This window comes from Mirounga angustirostris, unplaced genomic scaffold (genome assembly GCF_029215605.1).
Source record: "Mirounga angustirostris isolate CCGP_5_RB_7025 unplaced genomic scaffold, mMirAng1.0.hap1 SCAF_14, whole genome shotgun sequence".
Lineage (NCBI taxonomy): Eukaryota > Metazoa > Chordata > Mammalia > Carnivora > Phocidae > Mirounga > Mirounga angustirostris.
In genome coordinates, this window is record NW_026991722.1 from 55,547,238 (window position 1) to 55,573,153 (window position 25,916).

Below are 25,916 nucleotides of genomic sequence, written 5' to 3' on the forward strand. Positions count from 1 at the left end.
TTGGTATGTTAATAAATAGTAGTAGACTAGTAACAAAATTAAATCAGTAATCAAAAACCTCCCAACAAAAAAAAGTCTAGGACCAGATGGATTCACAAGTAAATTCTACTAAACATGTAAAGCAGAGTTAATACCTATCCCTCTCAAACTATCCAAAAAAATATAAGAAGAAGGAATTCTTCCAAATTCAGGCTATGAGGCTGTATTACCCTGAAACCAAAACCAGACAAAAGTCCCACAGAAAAGAAAATTACATGCCATTATCCCTGATAAACACAGATGCAAAAATCTTCAAAAAAATATTAACTGAATCCAACAATACATCAAAAGGATCATTCACCATGATTAAGTGGGATTTATTCCAGGGATGCAAGAATGGTTCAATATCTGCAAGTCAATCACCATGACACTTAAAACGAAGAATAAAAATCATGTGATCATCTCAAAAGATGCAGGAAAAGCATTTGACAAAACTCAAAATCCATTCATGATAAAAACTCTCAACAAACTGGATTTAGAGAGAATATACCTCAACATAATAAAGGCCATATTTGACAAAACCACAGCTTACATCATACTCAACAATGAAAAGCTGAAAGCTTTTTCTCTACAATCAGGAACAAGACAAGGATGTCCACTCTCACCACTTTTATTCAACATAATATTAAGTCCTAGCCACAGCAATCAGACAAGAAAAAGAAATAAAAGGCATCCAAATTGATGAGGAAGAAGTAAAACTTTCACTATTTGCAGATGACATGATACTATATACAGCTGGCCCTCAAACAACACAGGTTTGAACTACACAGGTTCACCTACATAAATACAGTACAGTACTGTAAATGTATTTTCTCCTCCTTATGGAATTTTCTTAATAACATTTTCTTTTCTCTAGCTTACTTTATTGTAAAAATATAGCATATAATACATATAATATACACAACATGGGTTGACTGTTTATGTTATCAGTAAGTCTTCTGTTCAATAGTAGGCTCTTAGTAGTTAACGTTTTGGGGGGCTGAAAGTTATATGTAAATTTCCAACTACACTGGTGCCCCTAATCCCCACATTGTTCAAGGGACAACTATATAGAAAACCCTAAAGACAACACCAGAAAACTGTTAGAATTAATAAATGAATTCAGTAAAGTCACAGGATACAAAATTTATATACACTATGAAAAAAGTAGCAGAAAGAAATTACAAATTACAAAAACAATCCCATTTAAAGCTTCACCAAAAATAATATAACACCTTGGAAAATATCTAACCAAGGAACTGAAAGACCTGTGCTCTAAAAAATATAAGATACTGATGAAAAAAACTGAAGATGAAACAAATAAATATAGAAATAATAGAAATAATCTCTGTTCAATACTTCAAATTTTAAAAGTCTGTAAATAACAAAATAATGCACTGCCTGCATATGTCCACTTGCTATTTGGTAATTCTTGCACAAAATACTTACTGACCACCTGTTACCATCAAGACTGTCATGGGTACTTTGCAGAATATAAGGATTCATAAGACATTCCAGAAGGGAAGGTAATGAAAGTAGCCATTATTGCCCTGGATAACCCAAGATATCATGCCCCCATCCTGGCATAATTATCAATAGCACCACCTTCCACTCCTGAAAATGTTCCAGTTTAGACGGTAAGTCCTATGCTCACTGTATGGACAAGAAACATACATAAATTAATAAGAAATATAATACATTCCATTAAAGAATTACAGGTGGGCAATTCGTTCACAGGAGGGAGAGTATGTCTAACATTGATTAGAAAATGCTCTGTGGAAGAACATTTCAATTGCTTCTAGGATGCTGCACAGAATTTAAAGTGAATTTAGCACCACAATATCAAATACAAATATCTGACTATTGCACTGATTTGCCACTATTTCAAAGATGCTACCAGGCTAAAATGTATCCACTGATACTCAATGTCAATAATAATACATGGTAGTTGGTGTCTGAATAAATTAATAACAATTACAACTGAGTGTAGTTTGACAACTTCTGCATGAATTCCTGCTCTCTCTTAACTGCATGAATAGTTAACATTACCTGAATATTCACATATGCCTGGCATAGCTATAACCCCTCTACATATAGACTTTCAATTAATACTTAGGATAATCCAAGGACATATGTACCATTATCACTATCTCTTCACAGATGAGGAAATACTCCTTTGCTCTAAACAAAGAACAAAGCCATTAAAATATACACCAAACAACCCTCTGTAAACATGCAGTAGATCAGAAACAAAGCGGCAAGCCTTGAGTCTGTTGGGCTCCAGAGCAAGAGAAAGGCAGAGGAAGTTAGGAGTCCAGCGGTCAACACAAGATGGGTGCTGGAGCCAGGTTACCCCTTGAAGCCAATAGGTGGCAGGAGGCTCCACCAATGGTGAATGGGAGCCAAATGGAACTTCCGCCACAAATGCCTGGAGTGATGGGTTATAACTATGAGTCTAAGAAGGCAGGAAGAACAAATGCTAACTCCCGACAATGAAGTGGGCTCCAGGGAACCAGGCATAGGCAACCACAAACACGAAAAAGCCAGGAGGAAGTAGGCATGTATAGAATAAGAAAACAAAATCGTTCCACCCCAAGTGTATCTGCAAATCAAAATTCAAAAATACATAAAGAAATCAAATGCTAAGAAAGACAATAAAATCAGCCACTGGGGGAAAGAATTCATCCTGATAAAATTTAAATTATAGAAAATAATGAGGGCGCCTGGGTAGCTCAGTCAGTTAAGTGTCTGCCTTCAGCTCAGGTCATGATCACAGGGTCCTGAGACGGAGCTCCTCATCGGACTCCCTGCTCAGCAAGGGGTCTGCTTCTCCCCCTGCTCCTCCCCACCCTGCTCATGATCTCTCTCTCTCTCCCTCTCTCAAATAAATAAATAAAATCTTTAAAAATATAGATTGGTAAGTATTTTTTTAAATAATTAAGTTTAGGATGTTCAAAAGATAAATGAAGAAAAGACAGTCCTAAAAAATGAACAAGAAGGGCGCCTGGGTGGCTCAGTTGGTTAAGCGACTGCCTTCGGCTCGGGTCATGATCCTGGAGTCCTGGGATCGAGTCCTGCATCAGGCTCCCTGCTCAGCAGGGAGTCTGCTTCTCCCTCTCCTGCTCCCCCCTCTTGTGCTCTCTCTCTCTTTCACTCTCTCTCTCAAATAAATAAATAAAATCTTAAAAAAAAAAAGAACAAGAAATTATAAAGAGTAATACAAGTATATAAAGCAAAAAGAGTTGGGTATGAAAAAAGTTTAAAACCTTGGTAATTTCAAGTGTAGTCAACAAGATAACAAAGCCTGACATACTGTTTTAGCTAGACCAATAAAAAAGAGAATATTCAAATTACTAAAACCAGAATGAGAGAGATTACATCATTACTGATCTTACAAAAATCAAAAGGATTGTAAGGAAATACAATTGATCCTTAAACAGCACAGGGGTTAGGCCATGCAATCAAAAATCCACTTATAATTTTGGACTCCTCAACAATTTAACTGTTAATAGCCTACTGTGGACCAAAGCCTTACTAATAACATAAACAGTGGACACGTATTCTGTATATGTATTATATACTGAATTCTTAAAGTAAACTAGAGAAAAGAAAATGCTGTTAAGAAAATCATAAGGAAAAGAAAATACATTTACAGTCCTTACCCTATTTATCAAGAAAAATCATGTGTAAGTAGACCCATGCAGTTCAAACCTATGTTGTTCAAGGGCCAAATGTACTATGAAAACCAAATGCAGACAAATTAGATAACTTAGAAATTTCTAAAAAGACACAAATGACTGAAAATGACTCAAGAAGAAGTAGAAAATCTGAATATATCTATAACAAGAGATAAAAGTAGCAATTTTAAGACTTCCCAAAAAGAAAAGCCTAGGCCCACAAGATTTACACTGAACATTCAAAGAATTAATACCTATCCTTTACAAACTCCTTCCAAAAAAAGAGAATATGAAACAGTACTTGCAACTCATTCTATGAGACAAACCCAGTTCTGTCCCGATTCCAAAAACAAAGATAACACAAGAAAATTAAACTATATACCAATAGTTCTTATAGATATTCAAAAATCCTCAACAAAATACTAGCAAACTGAATCCAGCAACATATAAAAGAATTGCACAGAGTGACCAGGAATGGAAGGTTAGTTTAACATTAGAAAATCAATTAAGGGGCGCCTGGGTGGCTCAGTCGTTAAGCGTCTGCCTTCGGCTCAGGTCATGATCCCAGGGTCCTGGGATCGAGCCCCACATCGGGCTCCCTGCTCCGCGGGAAGCCTGCTTCTCCCTCTCCCGCTCCCCCTGCTTGTGTCCCCTCTCTCGCTATCTCTCTCTCTGTCAAATAAATAAATAAAAATCTTAAAAAAAAAAGAAAATCAATTAATGTATAATACCACATTAAGAGAATTAAGGACAAACACCACACAGTCCTATCAATAAACACAGAAAAAGCTTTGGACAAAACTTAGGCCCTTCAATGATTAAAAAATATATATATATATTCATCAAAATAGGAATTTCCTAAAGCTGATAGTGTTTAGCAAACACCTACAACTGACATTATACTCAATGGTAAAAGATTAAAAGCTTTCCTCCCAAAATCACAAACAAGACAAGGATGTCTGCTCTTCACCATTTCTATTTAACAATATGCTAAAGGTTCCAGTCAGGGCAACTAGACAAGAAAAAGAAATAAAAGGCACCCAGATGGGAAAGGAAGAACTAAAAATGTCTCTGTTTACAATGATATGATCTAGTATTTAAAAAATTCCTAAGCAATCAACTAAAAAGCTATTAGAACTAATACATTTTCAACCTTTAAGTTAAAAAGATCAATATATACAAATCAGTTGCTTTCCTATACAAATGCAAGTAACAAACCAAGAATAAAATACTGCATTCATAATAAGATCAAAAAATAAACATAAGCTTAATAAAGAAGTGCAAGACTTAAAAACTGAAAACTATAAAATACTGTAAAAAGAAATAAATGAAGAAATCAATAAATGGAAAGATATTCCTTATTCATAGATTGGAAGATTTACTAATTTTAAGACAGCAATATTCTCCAAATTGATATACAGATTCAATACAATCTCTATCAAAATCCCAAGTGGTTTTTTGCAGAAAATGATAAGTTGATCCTAAAATTCATATGGAAATGCAAAAAAAAAAAAAAAAAAAAAAAAACCCACCAAAGAACAGCCAAAACAATCATGAAAAAGAAGGACTCACACTTCCCGGTTTCAAAACTTAATACATACAAAAATAAATTCAAAATGGATGAAAGATCTAACTGGGAGACAGGAATGCATCAAAATCCTAGAGGAGAACACAGGCAGCTACCTCTGTGACCTCGGCTGAAGCAACTTCTTGTCTTGTCTCCAGAGACAAGGGAAACAAAAGCAAAAAATGAACCATTGGGACTTCATTAAGATAAAGAGCTTTTGCACAACAAGGGAAACAATAAACAAAACTAAAAGGCAACTTATAGAATGGGAGAAGATATTCACAAATGACATATTAAAGGGCTAGTATCCAAAATCTATAAAGAACTTATCAAATTCAACACCCAAAAAACAAAAAATCCAGTAAAGAAGTGGGCAGAAGACATGAACACACATTTCTCCAAAGAAGACATCCAAATGTCCAACAGACACATGAAAAAATGCTCCACATCACCTGGCATCAGGGAAATACAAATCAAAACCACAATGAGATACCACCTCACACCAGTCAGAATGGCTAAAATTTGCAAGTCAGGAAACGACAGATGTTGGCGAGGATACAGAGAAAAGGGAACCCTCTTACACTGTTGGTGGGAATGCAAGCTGGGGCAGCCACTCTGGAAAACAGTATGGAGGTTCCTCAAAAAGTTGAAAATAGAGCTACCCCACCACCCAACAATTGCACTACTAGGGACTTACCCAAAAATACAAATGTAGTGATCCAAAGGGGAACTGCACCCCAATGTTTATAGCAGCAATGTCCACAACAGCCAAACTATGGAAAGAGCCCAGATGTCCATCAACAGATGAATGTATAAAGAAGAGGTGGTATATATATATACAATGTAATACTACTCAGCCTTCAAAAAATATGAAATTTTTCTATTTGTAATGACATGAATGGAACTAGAGGATATTATGCTAAGTGAAATAAGTCAATCAGAGAAAGATAATTATATGATATCACTCATATGTGGAATTTAAGAAACAAACGAACAAAGGAGGGGAAAAGGAGTGAGGAAGGCAAACCAAAAACCAGTCTCAACTATAGAGAACAAATTGATGATTACCAGAGGGGAAGTGGGTGGGGGGAATTATAGGTGGGGGGTTAAATAGGTGATGGGGATTAAGGAGTGCACTTGCTGAGATGAGCACTGAGTGTTGTATGTAAGTGTTGAATTAGTATCATATTCTATGTTAGCTTACTCTAAATAAAAACTGGGGGAAAAAAGCCACAATAATCAAGACAGTGTGGCACTGGCATAAAGACAGACATACAGATCAACTGAATAGACTGATGTTCTAGGAAAAAAAACCCATACATCTATGTCTACTTAATTTTCAACAAAAGTGCCAAAACAATTTGCTAGGGGAAAAATAGTCTTTTCAACAAATGGTGCAGAACAACTGGATATTCACATGCAAAAGCATGAAGTTGGAGCCCTCCTTCACACCATACAAAAATACTAACTCAATGTGGATCATAGACTCGAACATTTGGTAGAATTCACCAATGAAGCCATCTGGTCCTCACCTTTTCTTTGCTGGAAGTTTTTTGATTGCTGATTCAACCTCCATAGGAGTTACAGATCAGTTCAGATTTTCTATTTATTCGTGATTTAGTCTTGCTAGGTTGTATGTATCTAAGAATTTTTCCATTTCTTCTGGTTTATCCAGTTTGTTGGTGTAGAATTGTTGATGGTAGTCTCTTATACTTCTTTTTATTACTGTAGCATCTGTTGTAATGTCCCCTTTCATATTTGATTTTGAGTCTTTTGTCTTTATTTCCTAATTAGTTTAGCCCAAGATTTTTCAATTTTATGTTTTCAAAAAATTCTTATTTTCATTCATTTTTTTATATTGTTTTTCTATTTTCTATCTCATTTATTTCTGCCCTAAACTTTGTTATTTTCTTTGTCCTGCTAACTGTGGGTTTAGTTTGTTCTTTTTCTAGCTTCTTGAGGTGTAAAGTTAGCTTGTTTGAGATCTTTCTTCCTAATGTATTCACTTACCACAATAAATTTCCATCTTAGTATTGTTTTGGTGTATGCCATAAGTTCTGTTATGTTGTATTTTTGTTTTCATTTGTCTCAGTATTTTCTAACTTCTTTTTTGATTTCTTCTTTGACCCATTGGTTGTTCAAGAATGTTCACTTAATTTCACATATTTGTGATTTTTCCAGTTTTCCTTCTGCTACTGATTTCTACCTTCACTCCATTGTGATCAGTAAAGATACTTGGTGTGATTTCAATAATTCTAAATTTGTTAAAACTTGTTTTGTGACCTAACATATGACCCGTCCTGGACAAAGTTCTGTGTGTGCTTGAGAAAAACAGGTATTCTTCTGCTGTTGAGTGGAATGCTCTGTATTTGTCTGTTAGGTCCATTTGCTCTATACTATTGTCCAAGTCCTCTGTGTCTGCATTGATCCTCTGTGGTCTTCTATCCATTACTAAAAGTGGGGTACAGAATTCTCTTACCCCCACAGTTACTACTGTCCATTTCTCCCTTCAGTTCTATGTTTATTTTATATACTTAAGTGCTCTGATGTTAAGTACATATATGTTTACAATTGTTATATCTTCCTGATGGATTGACCTTTTTATCATTATATAATGTTCTTTGTCTCTTGTGACAGTGTTTGACTTAAAGTCTATTTTGTCTGATATAAGTATAGCTACCTATAGCAGCTAAGTGGCTCTCTTTTGGTTTCCATTTACATGAAATATATTTTTCCATCCCTTTACTTTTCTCAGTTTAAATTCTTGACTTGTAACAGAATGAGACACCCTCACTCTTGCCATGGCTCCATCTGAACCAAATACACTCAACTTGGGCTTATCTATGGCTCGCTTTGGCCAGTGGGAGAAACAATGTGAGCAGAGCCTTAAAATGTGCTTGTGCAATTTGTGTTGATCTTACTCACTACAACTATCCACAATTAAAAGAGTATGCCTCAGTTGGCCTTTGATCCTTCAGAGTGGACCACAGAATGAATACAGGTAGAATACACTTGAACCTGACTCAGCTTGCAGCCAAGCCTAGCATACGAATGGCCTAAATGCTTTCATAAATCACCCAGGCAAGCCCTGTAACAAATCACTCAAAGATCTATTAAGATCTTGTGATGCAGTAGTTTTGGTAGCAATAGCAGAGACAGAGAACAATCCATGGCGGGGTGGAAGGGAGCAGGGGGGAGAGGGGCAAAACCATGAATAAGTATTTCACACAGAAATTTAGGAAAAGTTTTTCTTGTTAGTAATCAGGGAAATTAAGAATAAAACCACAATGAGATACCAATTCATGACCATAAGAGTGTCAAAAATGTAAAACTCTGACAATACCAGATGTTGGCAAGGGTGAGGAGCAATGGGAACTCTCACACTCTGCAGATTAACCACTGAAAAACAACTGAAGTTTTCGATGTTCCAGCAAGTCCTATGACCCCAGAACTCTAGCAATTGTACTCCATTAGGAGATAAGTTTATATTAATGGGGGAGAAAAGACTGGGAACCATCCAAATTATCTATCAACAGGAATCTGAAAAAATAACTTGTGTTATATTCACACAATGTAACATTGCATGATGAAAATGAATCAGCTGCAACTACATATGCAAGAACATAATTAGCAATAACACTGGATAAACAAAGAAAACCAAAAGACTGCATACTACATTTTTAAAACACAAAACCAAGCAAAAGCACTCAATATGTGCCTTAGAGATACATTATGTGGCAAATTATTTTGAAGAAGCAAGGAAATGATAAACATAAAATGCAGCAAAGGAGTTGGAGAGGAAAATTAACAGCACTGTAATGTTTTCATTCTTAAGCTGGATATTAGCTTCATAGGTATATATTTTTCTATTATGCTTCATAACTGACACATAATATATGTTGTTTTTGTGGGGCGCCTGGATGGTGTAGTTGGTTAAGTGGCTGATTCTTGGTTTTGGCTCAGGTCTTCATCTCAGGATCGTGAGATCGAGCCCCACATGGGGCTCTGCACTCAGAGCAGAGTCTGCTTAAAAGATTCTCTTTCCCTCTGCCCCTCACACCCGCACACACTCGCTCACTCTAATAAATAAATCTTAAAATATGTTGTTTTTGTATATATATCACGGCAAAAGATTCTTTTAGTCATTTTATTTTTTAAAAAAGATTTTTATTTATTTATTTATTTGACAGAGAGAGAGAGAGCACAAGCAGGGGGAGTGGCAGGTGGAGGGAAAGGGAGAAGCAGGCTCCCAGCTGAGCAGGGAGCTCAATGTGGGGCTTGATCCCAAGACCCTGGGATCATGACCTGAGCCGAAGGCAGACGCTTAACCGACTGAGCCACCCAAGCACCCCTTTTTAGCCATTTTAAGTCATCCAAGATAAGGAGAGAAAAGCTGACAGAGGTTAAAAAAAAAATGGACATAGCACTTTCTCCTAATTAAACAATCCATTTTTCTTATTGCTAAATCCCTTTTTTTTTTTTTTTCATCAAGACTTGCTGCCTTTTTCTCTTATGTTTGGGGGGAATAAAATCTCACTAGACCTTTTCTGGACATGTACTGAGTGCAGTCAGCCAGGGGCAGATAGTCCAGGAACATGTGTTACTCCTACCTGCCTTCATTAGACCAGGCTACTCTCAAAGAAGGAGGAGAACCAGGGGTGTTAGCCTCCTCCATGCTGTTTGTCAGACCCAGGGCATAAGCTGAACCCCAGCATTTCTAGTTGCACTGAGTGAAATCTCAGCAGGGAAAAAAGATAGGGATGTAAATCACAAGTCCCAGAGAAACAATCTGGTTCTCTTAAGCAAAAAGGCATTTACTGGAAGAACAACCAGGGCTCAGAAATTTAATGTTCTATGGCAAGATCGGATAGAAACAAAGAAATGCATATTAAAAATAAATATCCTCTTAGACCCAGTAATGTGACTGGCAAGGACTTATCAAGTTGTAGAGAGAATGTGAAGCAGCAGGAATTCTCACATATTGCTGAAGTGTAAACTGCCATAACTACCAACTGGACCCAAATGTTTCCAGATACACAGGAAAACTCTGGCACAGGTGTGAAAAGAACATGTTTACTGTGACACAGTCTGTAATAAAAAATTAATAATACTCCAAATACTCATTAATAGGAAAATAAATGAGTAACTAATATATTTTAAAAGGGAATACTATACAGCATTTAAAAATAAATGAGCTAAATATATATCTCATCACAGATAAATCTCTAAAATACATTTGAACAAAAAGATCAAGTTGCAGGATGATATATATACCGTAGACCCATCTATGTAATGTCTGCTTAACAGATACATAGATGTCTATTCAAAATATAAGAACATGACTGAGGATGATACTGAGGCAAACTCAAGTTTCTTCCTTTCTATGTAACAAATCTAGTTTCTTCTGCCAGCCTTATAATTCTTCTAACTGGAAAAATCTTTTGCAGTTACTAAGCATATAACTAAATTTTAAAAATATATTTATGTGTGTGTTTGTGTCTGTGTGCCCTGTGCAATTTCCACTATGTGAAAGACAATATACTAGGAAATACAGAAATGCAAATACAGAAATGCAAAATAAGTAAGTGACTTAGATGGGAAATACAACAGATACAGGGAAAAAAATACACTGGGAAAACATAACAAAAATGTTTGTATTACACAACTGAGCTCTAGATCATTAAGAGGGAAATCTTCAGATGCCAGAAACAAAGATGAAACTGAGGAAATGAAACCAGATATACAAATTAGGAGCTTTGATTTTTATTCCCATCTGCGGATAAGAACTAAAACCATAAGCTGCAAGCATGGTTATAAGAAGAGGGTCACCTTCACTAAAACATTGGTGGAAAAATAATCACCAAGAAATCAGAAACACAAACCTGTACTACACATAGGTATGGGGCTCCACTCCCCCCATCCAGAAAGCGCAGATCAGTGACAGTGACAGCAATATCTCACCCACCAAAGACACTCTCAGAACTCACAAGAAACTCTCCCTGAACATGAACTCATAGCCTAAAACTACAGACTACACAAGGAAACCCGTAAGAGTCAGCAAAATCAACCAAGAAGAATTAACACTTTGGAAGTCTTCATAATAGAATAAGACAAGAAGGACTTAAATATAAGACTGTATAAATTCTTGAAGAAATAAATGACAATACTGACTCCTTAAGACAAGAATATAACATTGTTCAATTTTTTTAAAAAAAGCAGATTTCAGGGGTGCCTGGGTGACTCAGTCGTTAAGCATCTGCCTTCGGCTTGGGTCGTGATCTCAAGGTCCTGGGATCGAGCTCTGCATCGGGCTCCCTGCTCAGCGGGGAGTCTGCTTCTCCCTCTCCCTCTGCTGCCCCCCCTGCTTGTGCTTTCTCTGTGTCTGTCTCTCTCTGTCAAATAAATAAATAAATAAAAATTCTTTGAAAGAAAAAGCAGATTTCAAAAATAAATAGAAAATATAGACATGAAATGCAGAATATGGTATGAAAGCTATGTTAAATAAGTATACTTTTTAGAAGTGAAAACTGGTAAACTGGAATCTAGAGCTAAGATAATCACCTAGAATAATAAGCACAGGAAGAGCATGTACTAAAAATAATGAAAGAGAAGAGATACAGAGGATAACGTGAGAGGCCCCAACATGTATCTAACAGATCTAGAAGGAGAGACTAAGAAAAAAATTTAAAGAGTCAAAATATTTAAAAAGCAGGATCAAGTACAGTCCTTACCCTCCAGGAGCTCACAGTGCAGCAGAAAACTTACTGGCCTATGTTCTCAGAGCTGAAAATAGCACCTGGGACTCTGACGCCCAGGGAAGGACTCTTCCAATCTTGACACCCTGCCTCCGTAGCATGTCATCATCTAGTCCCCCTTCAGACTTGATTGACATCATTTTGAAGTGGGGAAGTACTATTACCCTACAAGCCTGAGAGAGTCAGAGCTGAGGTGAGGGATCTACTCCCCCGGATCGAGTTCCAGATTCACTACTGTAGTTTTTACTTTCCCTACTTGTTCACATAAGCCAACTAGATTACATGTGCTGTAGACCACCGGCTTCTACTTAATAGTGCCAGTAAAGAGAATCCATTGTTTTGGCTAACCCAACATCCTCCTTCTTTGTCCAGCTACTTGACTTTTACTTTGGGAAGCTTCACTCTGAGTCCACATAGTTCCAGAGTAGGCAGGTAATCCAGGAAGGTTAAAAAAGGGCCAACCCGATAAAATCCACCCTCTTGGCCACAGTAAGTGCTTCTAAATAGACATGCAAATTAAGAAGACCAAAGAGATCTGGTTCTAGGACTCTGACTGGAAATACTGGGCAAACAAACCTTTCTTCTGAGATTGTTAAATTACTAGAAGCTAAGTGTGGAGCTGTAGAGGCCAAGTAAAAGACAGCTTCACTGAGAGCAGCACAGAGGAAGGCAGAAGCAAATGGTGAGAGTGATAAGCCCCTGGATCCAGCCATACCTGATCCAATGCCACACCAGGACTTATTACTTTTATGAGCTAATCATTTCCCTTTTCTGCTTAAGCCAATTTGAATTGGATTTCTGTCATTTGCAACTAAGAGTCAGGCTAATAAAAATTTTAGTAGCAAAGAAGCAGCAGTGGCAGCAGCAATATCAAGAGGACAGCTGCTCTCTAAATAGTCCCCCACTTTAGAACACTGAGAACGATTTGGTTGTAATCAAACTCAGTAACCAAATCTTACTCTGTGAGTCTAATTTTCATTTTATAATGTCTTCATGCTCTTCCAACCACCTTCAAAGACTTCACAAAATTATACGCAACAATTTCAAAACAAAATGATTGTTAATTATTTGAAATTTTTAAAAATATGACATTCAGAATTTTAGGGAAATTAAGAAATGGCACAAAATAACAGTATCGTTTAAAGCTTTAAAAGAGTAGGAATAATAATGATAATGATTGGGTTCTGGAAGATGTAGAAGCAATAGTAGGTGAGATTTTGGTTCACCAAACCAACAAAGCACCTAACTGTTTATGAATAAGACATGAGCATGTAGGGGAAGGACAAAGGTGGGGTGGGGAGTGATGTTCACATATGTGGTTATGTAACTTGGAGAACAACTCCAGCTATATGAAAAGAGACTACAAAAATCTCTCAGGCAAATCAATGGAAACAACACATCTTTTTTCTGTCATCCACTTTCAGAGTCTCTAGTGCCTCTTTATGTTCCTAGTCACTCAATAATGTTAAAATGATCTTCCCATAAGCACCAAATATCAAATAATAATGTCAAGCAGTGTGCTAAATTCATCCATTCTCTCCATACTGTCTGCCCGAAAACATGTATATCTGTGGCCAGAGATACAGGACATGTCATGTACAGGGTAGCCAGATATTAAGTGGCCGTAATATATAATAATGTCTGCCATATTGACAAATTGACAAAACCCAGCTTGCCCAACTTAACAAATCTGAAATCAGGATGGTCATGCAGTTCTGCCAGCCAGGTAGCAGTTCTTATGTAATTATCACTGCCTGCTATGCACAGACCTGGCTGTGCCTCCTGGGGGCTAGATAGAACGACATCCCTTTGATGCTCTGGTCAACAAACCACTTGCAGATCATTTGAAGAAAGAATACTGAGCCTTTGTTGTTGTCAGATAAACCATCTGATGATACCATCAAAATGCACAGAATGTATGCCAACAGCCTGGAAGAAATCCCATAGACAATATTGATACATTCTTTTAAGAAATGATTCAACATTAGCACTCCTGAGGGCACAGAGGCTGATACTGTGTGGGAAAACACAGATGATGATGAGTGAGTCACAGTGATTCAGTGGAGTTGTACTCTGAAGGTGATTAAGTTTAGAAAAGCCCAATCCAAAATATTAAACTAATACTTTCCTTTTTGAATATGTACAGGAGTGATAAATAATAGAAGTATATGTTTAAGTAAGTACAAAAGAGTTCTTTCAACAAAATATGAATTCTTAGTGATATGAAAACACCATATAACTGTTTAATTGACATCGCTTTTTCATATACTGGCACTTAAAATAATGGAATGACTTAAAATCAATAGTGCCTTTTACTAGATGAAATGCAGTGATTTGTACCTATACAAGAGTCATATGCAGCAAATCTACCTTCTGGTTTATGGAAGGTATACTTTGTTCTGGGGTAAGGAGATGTGTGATTCCCAAGAAGATATGGGCTGATTTCTTTATAATACTGCTCATGTAATTTAACTCTCTATTCACATATGTCTTTGTATCTCTGCTCTGCCAAATCTGTGCTTGGAGTTAAATAAGATCATTTCATTTATTTCTAAAATGTCCCCTTTTGTATATTGTCAAATCACTGAAAGGAAAATACAACCCCAATAACACTAAAAAAGCATGTACTAATACCTCTCCTAAACCATTAAGGTTTTACTTTTGTCTCTCCAAAATCTTTCTAAGGTATCAAGGCTCTCAGAAATCAATTTCTCTCTTAGAGATAAAAATAATATGCTCTCACAGCACACTAATTATATGAGTATTAGAGTTTTGTGACTGCTCTAAAATCAATAGGAGTTTACAAACTAAAAATAATTCATTTTCTTTACTTTAATGACAAGCCCTAAAGATCCCCTATCAACTTTGAATTATTCTTCCAAAGGCCATATATAGTCATTCTTTAATTTCTAATACTTAGCTTTCATTTATTAAGTCAAATTTAGTAGTTAAAGACTTAAATTGCAATCATAGGTCAGACCTATGATATCATGTGCTTCTAAAAGCCATTAATTTTTGCAAATAAACATTTATTGAGGACATCCAAGTAGAATTAAATGCTCAATAGCAAACTAATACTTCCTTGAATAATATCAAGAAAAGCTAATAAAATACTAAACTGATAAAGGCATCAGAGAGATATGAAAGTAATGAGAACTAGAAAAGCTAAAATTGAAAAAAGAAAGAAAGAAAAACTCAGGAAGGTGAGTAGTTGATCTTCATCAACACTTTCCTGGTTATACCTGCCCATGTGAAGGACCAGGATAGAGCTTATGGGATCTTGTGAGGGCTACAGGGTCAAAATCAAAGACTTGAAGGTCCTCAAACATTTGACTCATTTTACTTTGATATATAGCAAGGTGAAAAGTGAAAAAGCTAAGCCATAAGCATCTATAAGCAATGTAGAGTTTTCTAAAGTCTCACAGTACTGTGCAAACAAAGGTCAGAATTGAAGACTCTGAAGAAAAAGTAAACACAACACAGTCTCAGTTAAAGTCCTTGAGGGGTGCCCCTAAGGAACAGGGACCATCCAGAGGTAGACTGAGATTTATGAAACTGTGATCCAACTTCAGCTCAGCTAGATTAAGGTGATCAATCTTCAATTTTTCTGCCTTGCAGAGAAAAGAGTAACCCTTCTCTAGAATAAGATAATAGCCATTTATAACATCTAGAGCCTCTATGACTTTTTACACACAATGCCTGGCATTCAATAAAAAATTACTATGCATGATAAGAGATAATATGACCAAAACCCACAATAAACCCATTGATAATACAGATATTAAAGCTAATAGCCAAGAATTTTAAAATAACTAAGATTAATTATGTTCAAAAATATTAAGGAAAAGATGTGAAAATAGATGTAAAGATAGAGAGTGTCACCAGATATTTGGAATATATAGAAAGAACCAAATGAAAATTCTAGAACTAAACAATACACTATATGAAGTGCACTGACAGACGGGTTTAACAGCTGATTGATACTGCAGTAATCTGATGACAAGTCAGTAGAAAGCATCCAAACTGAAGCAAAAGAAAGGAAGAATGGGAAACATAGAAAAAAGATCATAAAAGATGTGTTGGACACAGTTTAAACATGTAAAATGTCACTGGGTCCCAAAAAGGAAAAGAGAGAACTAAGCAAAAAGCAATATTCAAAGAGAAAATTGCCAAAAATATTCCAAAACTGATGAAAGACATCAAGCTACAGGTTCTACCCCAATCCTTCCAAGAAATCAAATCATTAGGGCTAAAGAAGATCTGAATAATACAATTAACAAATATGACCATGCACAGAAAACACACCAACAAAAATAATATAAGAATTCATTTCAAAAGCACATGGAATATTTACCAAAACTAACTATATGTTCAGCCATAAAGCAAATTTCAAGTAATCATAATACTCAGAATATATTCTCTAAACACAGTGGAATTAAGTAATAAATATTTAATGAGAAAATCCTCAACTACCTGGAAATTGAGAAGTACATTTCAAATAGTCCATTGACTAAAGAATATATCACAACAGAAATTTGAAAATATTTTTAAATGAATGATAATTAAGATATGACATATCAGAATTTGTGAGATACACCTAAAACGGGTGCTTAGAATGAAATTACAGCCTTAAATGAACTATCAAGAAGCTAGAAAAATAAAAGAAAATCAAACCCAAAGAAAGCAGAAGGAAAATTTTTAAAAAGAGAAAAAAATCAGGGCGCCTGGGTGGCTCAGTCAGTTAAGTCTGCCTTCGGCTCTGGTCATGATCCCAGGGTCCTGGCATTGAAAACACATTGGCTCCCTGCTCAGTGGGGAGCCTGCTTCTTCCTGTTCCTCTGCTGCTCCACTGCTTGTGCTTTCTCTCGTTCTCTCTCCTGCTCTCTGTCAAATAAATAAAATCTTTAAAAAGAAAGGAAGGAAGGAAGGAGGGAAGGGAGGGAGGGAGGGAGGAAGAGAGGGAGAGAGGGAGGAAGGGAGGAAGGGAGGAAAGGAGAAGGGAGAAAGGTAGATAGGAAGGAAGGAAGGAAGGGAGGGAAAGGAAGGAAGGAAGGAAGGGAGGGAGGGAGGGAGGGAGGGAGGGAGGGAAAAAATTAGCAAAATAGAAAACAAATGTACAACAGAAAAACTCAACAAAACCAAAAGTTTATTTCTTTGAAAAGATTAACAAAAGTGATAACCTCAAACAAGATTGATAAAGAAAAATAAAACCAGAAAATACAAATTGACAATACGAGGTGGAGATAAGGAAAAATGCCTACTAAGTTTACAGATGTTAATAAGATAATAAAACACTTCACAAATAACTTTTCACTAATAAGTTTGACAATTTAAATGAAAAGAATAAACTGCTTAAAAAGAAAACACATTCAGTTAAATCAAGGAAAAATTTAAAATCTGAATACTAATTTCCCTAGAAAATAAAATGTATCCCTTATTAAAACCTGCCTACAAAGGAAGCTCCAAGCCCAGATCCCTTCACTGGTGAATTCTTCCAATTATTTAAGGAAAAAATAACACAAAGCTCACATAATCTCTTCCAGAGAATAGAAAAGAATTAACCCTCTCAATCTATTTTCAGAGGCCAAAAACAAAAAACAAAATAAAACAAAAACCAATAGTATCAAAACCTGACAAAGACATTACAAGAAAAGAAAGTTACAAATTCATCTTTTATGAGTACGGGTGCAAACTTCCTTTTTAAAAGGGAGAAATATTCCATTGTATATATGAACCACATCTTCTTTACCAAAGGATATCCAGTGCATAAAGAAGATATGGTTCATATCTACAATGGAATATTACTCAGCCATCAGAAAGGATGAATACCCACCATTTACATCAACATGGATGGAACTGGAGGGGATTATGCTAAGTGAAGTAAGTCAAGCAGAGAAAAATAAGTATCATATGATTTCACTCATATGTGGAACATAAGGAATAGTGCAGAGGACCACAGGGGAAGGGAGGGAAAACTGAATGGGAAGAAATCAGAAAGGGAGACAAACCATGAAAGACTCTGGACTCTGGGAAACAAACTGAGGGTTACAGAAGGGAGTGGGGTGGGGGGATTGGGTAAGCAGATGATGGGTATTAAGGAGGGCACGTGTTGTGATGAGCATTGGGTATTACATGCAACTAATAATCACTGAACACTACATCAAAAACTTATGATGTACTATATGTTGGCTAATTGAACATAATAATAAAAAATAATTTTTTTAAAAAGGGAGAAAAAATCATATGATTATCTCAATAGATACAAAAAGAAGCAACTGACATTCAACACCAGTTCATGATTGAAAAAAAAACTTATCAAACTAGGAATATAAGTGTCTAATTCTGACAAATATTATCTATAGTAAATCTTAAACATCATATAGGGTCAACTATACTTCAATTAAAAAAAAGAAACAGAATAAAAAAAGTCATACCTAATGGTGAATTACTGAAAGCTTTTCTCCTAAGAGAGCAAAGAAGACAGATGTCCACTAGCATTTCTATTAGTATTACACTAGATAACCTAACTAGTGTGATAATGCAAGAAAAAGAAATAAAAAGTGTAAGGTGGAAAGGAAGAAAATAAAACCCTCATTATATGCAGACAACATAATTCCAAAGACCAAAAAATCCAAGAGAATCAACTAACTACTAGAAATAAGTGAATTTACCAAGATTGCTGGGTACAAATCAATGTAAGAAATCAATTTTGTTTCTATAAATCAGCAATAAAATTTTTAAAATAAAATGTTTAAAGGTCACTTAGAGTGGTATTAATATTAAAAATCTAATACTAAATCTAATAAACGATGACTGAGACCTCTACACTGAAAACTATATAACATTATTGAAAATAAATTTTTTAACACTCAAGTAAAGAAAAAACATACCATATACAATTGACCCTCAAACAACACGTTTGAACTGCATGAGTCCACTTATACCTGGATTTTTTCCAGGAAATACATTATAGCACTATAAATGTACTTTCTCTTCCTTATGATTTTCTTAATAACATTTTCTTTTCTCTTGCCTTATTGTAAAAATACAGTACATAATACATATAATATACAAAATATGTGTTAACTTTATCAGTAAGGCTTCTGGTCAACAGTAAGCTATCAGTAGTTAAGTTTTTGAAAAGTCAAAGTTATATGTGGATTTTCTTTTTTTTTTATTATGTTATGTTAATCACCATACATTACATCATTAGTTTTTGATGTAGTGTTCCATGATTCGTTGTTTGTGTATAACACCCAGTGCTCCATGCCGTACATGCCCTCTTTAATACCCATCACCAGGCTAACTCATCTTCCCACCCCCCTCCCCTCTAGAACCCTCAGTTTGTTTCTCAGAGTCCATAGTCTCTCATGGTTTGTCTCCCCCTCCGATTTTCCCCCCTTCATTCTTCCCTTCCTGCTATCTTCTTCTTCTTTTTTTTTTAACATATAATGTATTATTTGTTTCAGAGGTACAGGTCTGTGATTCAACAGTCTTACACAATTCACAGCAGATTTGTGGATTTTCAACTGCATGGGGGGCTGGTGCACCTACCCCTTGCACTGTTCAAGGGTTAACTGTACATGGAATGGAAAGTTCTATATTGAAAAGATAACAATTCTCCCTAAAGCAATCTACACATTCAATACACTCTATTTAAATCCTAATATGTGTGGTCTTTCTTAAAAAGAAATTGATGAAATGATCCTAACATTTATATAAAAATGCAGAGGGCTAAGAATAAGAAGAACAAATCTAGGGGCACGTGGGTGGCTCAGTGAGTTAAGCATCCAACTCTTGATTTCAGCTCAGGTCACGATCTCAGGGTTGTGAGACCAAGCCCTGCTTTGGGCTCTATGCCAGGATTCTCTCTCTCCCTCTCTCTCTGCCCCTCTCCCCACCTTCTCCCTTTCTTAAAAAAACAAGACGAACAAATCTAGAAATTTACAGTACCATATATGAAGACATTCTAAAGCTACAGTGTAAAATATGGCAGCCAACATCAATAGAAAGATAAACAGGCAAAAAAAAAAAAAAGATAAACAGGCACCAGCACACAGATCAGAGAGCTCAAAAACAGACACAATTTATGACAAAGGTGACACAATTTGAAGAAAGGAACTGCAATAGCACGTACAATAGGGAAAGAATGGTCTTCATCACCGGATATTCATGTTGTATAAAAAGAATCTTGATCTCTACCTCACCCATACACCAGAAGGAATTCCAGATGTACTACAGATCTAGGTAAGTAATTAAAGTAAAATAATTAAGGTTTTAGAAAAATTAATGGGAAATATCTTCATGACTTTAGGTAAAGATTTTTTAAACAGTACACAAAAAGGGACCAACCATAAAGGAAAAAGGTACATATACTAGACTATCTAGAATACCTGTTCTTTAAAATGCCCTGTTAAGAAAGTGAAAAGGCAATCCAAAGAGCAAGAGAAGGTATCTGCAACATATATGTGAAACTGAAGTCTCATCCAGAAATATCAAGAATTCCTACAAATCAATAAGAAAACAGCAATCAGTAGAAAAGCGGCCAAAAGCTTTGAATGGGCACTTGACAAAGGAAGATATACAAATGGCCAGTAAACGTGTGAAAAGATGCTTAACTTCAGTAGTCATCAGGGGAATTCAAATTAAAATCACAAAGTACTACCACCATTCAGCCACCAAAAAATTAACAATAAAAGAACACCAAGTCGTAGATAAGACGTGGAGCAATTAGAGTTCTCATTTACTACTAGTGGGCATGTAAATAAGTACAACTATTTAGAAAACCATCTGGAAGTAACTAAGCCTGATCGTATACATCTCCTGTTAACTAGCAATTCTACTCCTAGGTATATATCCAACAAAAATGAATATATTAATCCAAGGACATGTACAAGAATGTCGTCCACAGCAGCACTATTCCTAATATCTCAAACTGAAAATAAGCAAAATGTCCATTTATAGGAGAATGAATAAACTGTGGTATATTCATACAATAGAGTAATACATAAATTCATTTTTAAAACTACTGATACATAAAATAACACCGATGACTCTCACAGATAATACACTAAGCAAAAGGAGACGACACAAAAGAATACATACTGTCTGATTGATTGATATAAGCTCAAGACGAGGCAGAATTAACTTACGGAGAATAATCATTATTGTTGAGATGAAGCACTGAGGGGAGTGACTGGCAGGGCAAGAGTGGGGAGGCATCTGCAGTCCTGGTAATGTAGCCAGCACACAGAGGTGCAAGAGCCCCTGGGTGCTAGTGTTCATAATGTACCCACTTTATAAAAATCTATTGAGCTGTATTCTTATGATATGTAAACTTTTTTGTGTTTTGTAGTTCAATAAAAAATTTACTTGAGAGTATACTGATTCAACAAATGGTCCTGGGAAAACTAGATATCCACATGCAAAAGAATGAAGTTTTTCCCTTACCTTACACCATATATAAAAATTAGCTCAAAATGGATGGAAGACTTAAATGTAACAATTTAAACTATAAAACTCTACAGGTGAAAAGCTTCATGACATTGGATTTGGCAACAACTGATAGAAAAAATAGATAAATTGGCCTTTGTCAAATTAAAAACTTGTGTGCATCAGGGGACACTATCAAGAGAGTGAAAAGACAACCTGTAGAAAGGAGAAAATATCTACAAATCATATATCTAATAAGGAATAATATCCAGAATACATAAAGAACTCATAAAACTCAACAATGACAAAAAAATTTTAAATGGGCAAAGGACTTGAATAGACATTTTTTTCAAAGAATATATAATAATGGGGTGCCTGGGTGGCTCAGATGGTTAAGTATCTGCCTTTGGCTCAGGTCATGATCTCAGGGTCCTGGGATTGAGTCCCACATCAGGCTCCCTGCTCCTTGGGGAGGCTGCTTCTCCCTCTGCCAATCTCTCTCTCTCTCTCTCCCTCTCTCTCTCTCTCTCTGTCTCTCTTCTCTCTTTGTCTCTCATGAATAAATAAACAAAATCTTTCAGAAAAAAAGAATATATAATAATGGTCAATAGGCATATGAAAACATGTTCAATATGACTTATCATTAGGTAAATACATATCAAAACCACAATGGGATGCACTCCATACCCAGTAGGATGACTATTATAAAAAAAATACAGAGCATAATAAATATTGGCAAGGATATGGTGAAACTGGAACCTTTGTACATTACTGGTATGAATATAAAATGATGTAGCCACTATAGGAAACAGTATGGAGGTTCCTCAAAACATTAAACATAGTTACCTTATGATCCAGCAATCCACTTCTAGGAATATACCCGAAAGAAATGAAAGCAGAGGCCCGAGCAGAAATTTGGGCATCAATGTTCACAGCAACATTATTCACGGTAGCTATAAGATGGAAACAACCCAAATGTCCACTGACAGATGCATGAATAAACAAAATGTGATATATACAGACAATGGAGTAACATTCAGTCTTAAAAAGAAGTGAAATTCTGGCACATGCCACAACACTATTGAACCTTGAAAACTATGCTAAATGAAATAAACCAGATTTAAAAATATTGTATGATTTCACTTATATGAGGTACCTATTAATTGTCAAGTTTATAGAGATAGAAAATACAATGATGGTGGCCAGGAGCTGGAGAAGAAAGTAATGAGGAGTTACTATTTAATGAGTATAATGTTTCAGTTCGGGATAATGAAAAAGTTCCAAAGATGGATGGTGGTAATGGTTGCACAACAATGTGAATATAATTAATGCCACTGAATTATACACTTAAAATGGTTCAAATGATTAATTTCATGTTATGCATATTCTACCAAAATTTTTCGAGTTGATTTCTTAAGTTTATTGAGCATGTATTATTTTCCAATCATTGTACTAACTGATGAAATTACAAGTGAATTTTTATTCCTTTATTCCATTCCTCCTAATTACTCAAAAAGGGGTCATTCTAAGCATTCTCTTCCAAATCTCTTAAAATCCAGAGCACCCACCCACTTATAGCTCAAAACCAAGGATCCCAAAATACCATGATCATTCCTTCTTAGTAATTCTATCCTTTTATCTAAATCAAATATGTTCAACCTGATGGGTCAAATCTTTGGCTCAGATTATATCTATTACTTAATGCATTTACTCCATTCCACAAGCAGGCACTTAATAAATTTAAAATATTACTATTCATTCAAAATTTGTTAAGAGCCTATTATGATAAAGAAGAAGGTAAATATTCTCACACTAACTAAGAAAACTTCCATATCATATGTTCTATCTTCTGATCTGGAAAATAAAAGTGGTTGGTAAGATTATTATGAACTCTATTGGGACTAGTTGTCATTTATCTTTCCCTAACATCTAGATAATTTCCAACTTTATGAATCTTGCCTTCCCCAAACCAAAGGCTGGAAAGCCTTGAGCCACAGACTGCCTTGAAAGTAGAATATAGGCAGTGACCTCACTTCTTCCAGCGAAATGGAAAGGGAAGCTATATTATGGTTGATAAAATTTCTCCAGCTGTTCCCTACCTTTCCTATGTGCTGAAGACTTAAAGAAAAGAAGATAGTTGCTAGCCTCAAAGCTGGAAGAAACTGAAACAGGCTTCTTTCAGGTACTTCAAACTGTCAAAAATATTTTACTTCTTAGGTTTCATTTTCTCCTAAATTAGTCTTCATACCTTCCTAAAGAATAGTTATATTATCATACAGAGTTTATATAAATTCTTACTTTAAAATCCAAATACAGTTGACTCTTGAACAAGACAAAGGTTAGAGGTTCCAACCCCTTGCAGTCGAAAATCCACAAAAGTTTTTGACTCCTCAGAAACTTAACCACTAATGGCCTACTGTTGCCTGGAAGTCTTATCAATAACCTAAATAGTTGTTTAATATATATTTCATATGTTATTTGTATTCTACAGTGTATTCTTACAAAAAAGTAAGCTATAGAAAAGAAAATGTTAAGAAAGCCATAAGGAAGATAAAATACATTTACAGTACTGCACTGTGTTTATCAAAAAAATCCAGGTAGGCCTGTACAGTTCAAAGGCATGTTGTTCAAGGGTCAACTGTGCCCCCAGTGAACTTCTAGAATAAATTAAATGAACAAAATCATGGTTTATCAATACACTGAACTGAAACATATGTAGATTATGTTACTACAAAATACAACTTAATGCAGTATCTTTTTAAAGGGGCACATTCTGTTTCCTAGGCTTTCCACATATTTCACCTGATAAACACATACTTGAAAAATTAGGTTGGAAAACATACTGGCTCACTGCCATTGACATAACTCATAGTAAGATATAAATCAACAAAACCGACGGTTTATGAGGTAGTTCTAAAACCTCAGCTTTCAAAAGACCATGATTAAAGCAAAAAACCTATGCATATTTGTTTGCTGCTAATCACGTATGCATTCCACTCATTATTTTCAATAAGCACTCTTACTACAGAATTTTTATAGTATGCATGATGAGGAAAGAATTCTATGGACTTCGGTTAAGCAGATGTGATGAAATAAAAGGTACAAAAATATGAGTGGCATGGGCTTTTTAAAATGAATTCTGTCAAGAGCACACAAAGCACATTTCTCAACAGATTTTTAATAAATTAACTCCTTAGTCACTCAAATGTTTTCAATAGCATTAGGATAACACAAGGATATTTGTAGGTTATTTTTTTTCTTTTAAGCCCAAAAGCCAAAGTGCTAGATAAGCATAACCTCCTTCCATTTTGTCTACAGAGCACCTCAGAACTCAAAAGGGAGGGCTATTATAAAGAAGATTACCCACAGGCACAATCCACCAACTAGAAACAACTATCTGAATGTAAAAGGTCTGGAAATGGAATAGTTCTAAAGAATTATCATTTGATGAAATTTAAGAACATAGGGCTAGTTCAAATAAATTAATCTCAGTGAGTTAAAAACCTTTCAATGGTATTCAGGTCAACTCCTGTAATATTAAAACTCCATTAACTTACATCATGCACGCCTAAACACTGAGCTACATAAAGGTAAACTTCATTAGCCCTATCTTACCTTAATTTGAATTATTTTTTCTTAATCCAAATTTATAACAACCAAAGCAGTGAGAGCTTATGCTAGGGCTATGTGCATGCACAGCAATTCATCAGGATTTGCCTGATTCATCCCCAGTGGGGTCAGCCAATCCCATTTCTATGGGACCACAATCTAAGTCCACACTAGTTAGTAGCAGGCTTGGGGCCTCCCAGGCTCCTCCACTGTCTGGTCCCTGGGTCACAGCTCTCCAAAAGCCCTGAATTGCCATTCTTTTTACTTCACCCTCATGCACCATCTGCTTGAAGCTCTCCTAGTTACCGATAAAAGCCACATGAGTCATTTGGACTTTCTGTGTCTATACATTTTAAATCCAAAATAGTTTTGTGTTTGCACAGGACCTGGGGCAAGATGACATTTACACTCCAAAGAATGCCTTGGGGAAGCATAGGATACTACTCCTACTCATAAGGAAGCCAAAGGCCAACCTCAGAGAGAGGATGGGAATCAACATACTTCCAAACTCTGTATGTACTACAACTTAATTATCTGTGTGCACATCCTCGCATATGGATATTTTCTCTGATTTTCTAGATCAATCTAAATATATTTGACTTTGGCTGTGCCTCAAAACACTATCTTATCAAATTAGTTCCCATTTAAAACTTCATTTTGGCCTGCTTAAGTCTATCCCCAAAAATGTAATTAAGAAACCTCATTTTTCTTAAACAGAAATGGTGATGACAGGCTAGAGTCTTTGACACTACTTTATATTTTGTTATTTTCTTGTCAAACCTTTGAACATTATGTGAAATGCCTAAGTTTGTCGAATGGAACTGCATGAGAGAATGTTTAGTAATATGTAAAAGTACT

At 35.6% G+C, this 25,916-nt stretch overlaps 1 protein-coding gene across 2 annotated transcripts in view; it reads right to left on the reverse strand.

Annotated features, from left to right (window-relative positions):
- Nucleotides 1-25,916, reverse strand: part of L3MBTL4 (L3MBTL histone methyl-lysine binding protein 4) — a 496,448-nt gene that overhangs the window by 413,573 nt on the left and 56,959 nt on the right. The window lies entirely within an intron of this gene.